Genomic DNA, 3329 nt, shown 5'->3' with positions numbered 1-3329 from the left:
CGGAATGCAGACAAACATGGAAGAGCAAATGTTCATTCATTTAATATTAATGATCTAGTGCTACTCTCTACGGTAAACTTACCTAAGCGATTAGTCCCTAATGTGGGTAGCAGTAAACTACTACTCAAGTTCATTGGGCCATTCCGTGCACTGCATCGCAGAGGCAATGCGTACACAATAGAATTGCCACGTAGGATGCGAACGCTCCGCCCGTACCATCAGTACGCGGCTTCTTCCGAGGACGGATCTGACCACCCTTTCCAAGAATCCCTAAAAAAAATTGTGGTCACGAACCAAATTCTCATGTTGAATCTGGAGATTCTCATGCCGGGTCCCAAGATTCTTGAAACTGCGTTGAGCTGACGGCAGCTCATCATGAAGAGCGTGATATTTCTGTTCGTTCTCCGACAATGAGTACGCACTCTTCGAACGGTCTATCAACCGTTCGATATGGTGATTCTGCACCATCTGCTCCAACGAGCGACGCTTACCGCGCTCGTGTTCAAGACCCTCCTCCAAATCATGGAGGAAGTGATCAATTTTGTCGATCTTCGACATTAGATCCGACATGCGGTTCGGATCTAATTTTCCCTCCTCCACCATGGATTCCCACGGTGGTCAACCTTTTCTTGTGGAACGTATCCAGAGCCATCGTGATGTGAAGGGTCAGCGAAACAGTTATCTTGTTCGCTGGCGTGGTTATCCACCTTCACATGACAGCTGGGAGCCTCGTTTCTAGCTGGTTGCTGACGTTGAGGGCCTCGTCCGTTAGTATGACGAGACCCATCCGATGGTTCAGAAGGCCCATCGGAAAACACGCGCCCCTGGCGCATGCAAATCGGTTGGAAAGCGTCAATCACTTCACGCATCTAAATAGAGATGCGAACCCGTCCCCAGGGCGAAGAAAGGGAATAGACATCCCCTTTTACCCTCTTCGAGTCGTCAACACAATACGCACAGGGATCACCCCAAGTGAGGCATGGAAGCCCAGCCTCACGTGACAATTGATGCAATTAATACTTTGCACGGGTTAGTTCGCTTCCAAATTGAACGCGATTCGCGTTAAGTTTTTGAAGCCAGGCTTTGCGTCCAATGTCTTTGACATTGCGAATGAACGCGCTCCAGGCTTGCATAAGCGAGACTTAATCTCGCTTATTGTTGCCAGTAAACCATCGATGCTAAAGAAGAGCATCGAGATAAAAAATTTCCTCAGCGCCAATTTTTTTCGCGCTGGGATCAAGGCCATGTAGCTTTGTCGCAATAGAATCATAAATTTTATTAATGAAATGACGAAAGTAGGATTTGAACCTACATCTTCAAATTATGAGCCTGATAAGTTATTTGTTACTGTATCTCGTCTTTACCATTTATTATCGGAAAAGAAGGATATGAACCTTTGATCTTCTGTTCCCAAAACAGACGCATTAGCCAGACGATGCTATCTTCCGAATAAAAAAGGGATGTGTATTGTGAGGAGTCGTCTCTCCAGACAAGCTGTTGATTAGCCGTTCTGGCAAAAGCCACGGCTTCTTTTCAGGGACGAGATGAGTCATTTTAGTGTCTTCACCCCCCTGAGTGGTTCCCACTGAAGCAGGGGTACCACAAGGACTTTTATTACAATGGCTTACGCCATCGTCATCACCTTACACAGAAACAGGTGCAGGTGACCGTATGGGAGATCGTACGGGCGATGAGGGATCATCCTCATCGTCAGATCCGAATAGACTGTTTACTCGTCTATTAGAATGAGCCCTCTCATTCGAAGGCTCATTGTCAGCCGCCTGACGTCTATCAGGCGACTGTTCCATTCGCACCGAGTCGGCCATTTCATCCGGCTCGCACTCGTAGTCGACCTCCAAAGAAGGGTTGTATTCACGTGGTGAATCACCACGTGCACTCGCAACATCTAGTGCTGTGCGAGTGGAAGACACTACGGCAGACGTTCCGTCTGCCGCAAGAGATAGCAATGCGTCACCCGCGGCTGCACGAACCGTAGCCGAAGGCGCAGCACTATCAACACCCCGCATGAATTTGTTCTTCAGGCGATGGATTTTAAAATGATGGCTCTGACCAATCAACATCGGTGTTAAATTAAGTGGTCACATAGTGACCACTCCATTCAATGACAGTCATTGTCGTTCAAGAGAGGGGTGATGTAACGGGGTGTGTCGTTACATGAAATAAACACTTAAAGTTCGTTAATTAATATATTATCTAAAAGGTAGATAATATTTGGAGGATATTACTTTAAATAGTAATGATCAGAAATCTTATCCATAAATAAGTATAGGCCAATTAATCTATTTATCCCGCAGACTAATCAGCTGTAAGCGTAAACAAAGCGAGAGAGACAGATAAGATTAGATAATATTTCAATTGCATGTTAAGTATTATTTTATAATTAAGTTAGAGTTAACAAATAGAAAGAAGAGATACTTAATTATATTAATACAGTTTTCATTTTACCCTCTTATGCTAGTTACCTCAAAAGGAAGTCTTCCTCTGCACGTACTGGTGTACGTGAAATAACGTAAGGCACCACTCGTAACTGAAGCTGTACTGCTTCAGTACAAGTCCACTTCGCACTAGTCGTAGTGCCCCGTTATAGATGACCAACGGTCAACCAGTCGCAAAGCGTATAGTGCGATCCCACGCAAGACACATAATTGATCGTCGGCCAAAAATGCAACAACGCGTGTCTACTGTCCCTGATCAGAAATGTGTTTCTTGAGCGCTCTGCAGCCGAATCCAGAATTCGGACCTGGTCGTCTAATGAGTCTTCATACGCTTCGTTGGCTTGAATCATTTCGAGTTTTATGGTCGTTGTAGGCGGGCACGTCGTAACGCGGCCACGCTCTACTTAGACACACACCTTAGCACAGCGAGGAAGTGGTTAAACCTGCTTCTCTTGCGTGCAGTGAGGCAGTTGTGGTGGGCGCGTTAGCGACCTCACCCAACACACTAAGAACTCTGGTTAAGTGTCGTCACGGGAGCGGTAATCCGTCTCCTCGTGCGCACTTACCAAGTAGGAAGTAGTTTTCAGACTGATTTATATTTAATAGAATTAAATACAAATACCTATTTTTACCAATTAAAATGTTATCTCTATAGATATCATTTAATATGTATTGCGAGCGTATCTTTATAGATACCTCGCGTAACGGATGACGCTAGCCGTCATCACGGATGACGCTGGGCGTCATCCCTCCTAATGTGAATGCACCCATGTGCATCACATCCACAAGGGTTGGTCACAAATGTGCACCACACCCGAGTGTTGGGTCTAATTACTATTATTTAGTAATTGACCATCCCCTTAAGTACACCAA

This window comes from Bremia lactucae, linkage group LG1, assembly GCF_004359215.1.
Source record: "Bremia lactucae strain SF5 linkage group LG1, whole genome shotgun sequence".
Classification (NCBI taxonomy): Eukaryota; Oomycota; class Peronosporomycetes; order Peronosporales; family Peronosporaceae; genus Bremia; species Bremia lactucae.
The sequence above is the reverse complement of the archived record's forward strand: the minus strand, read 5'-3'. Positions refer to the sequence as shown.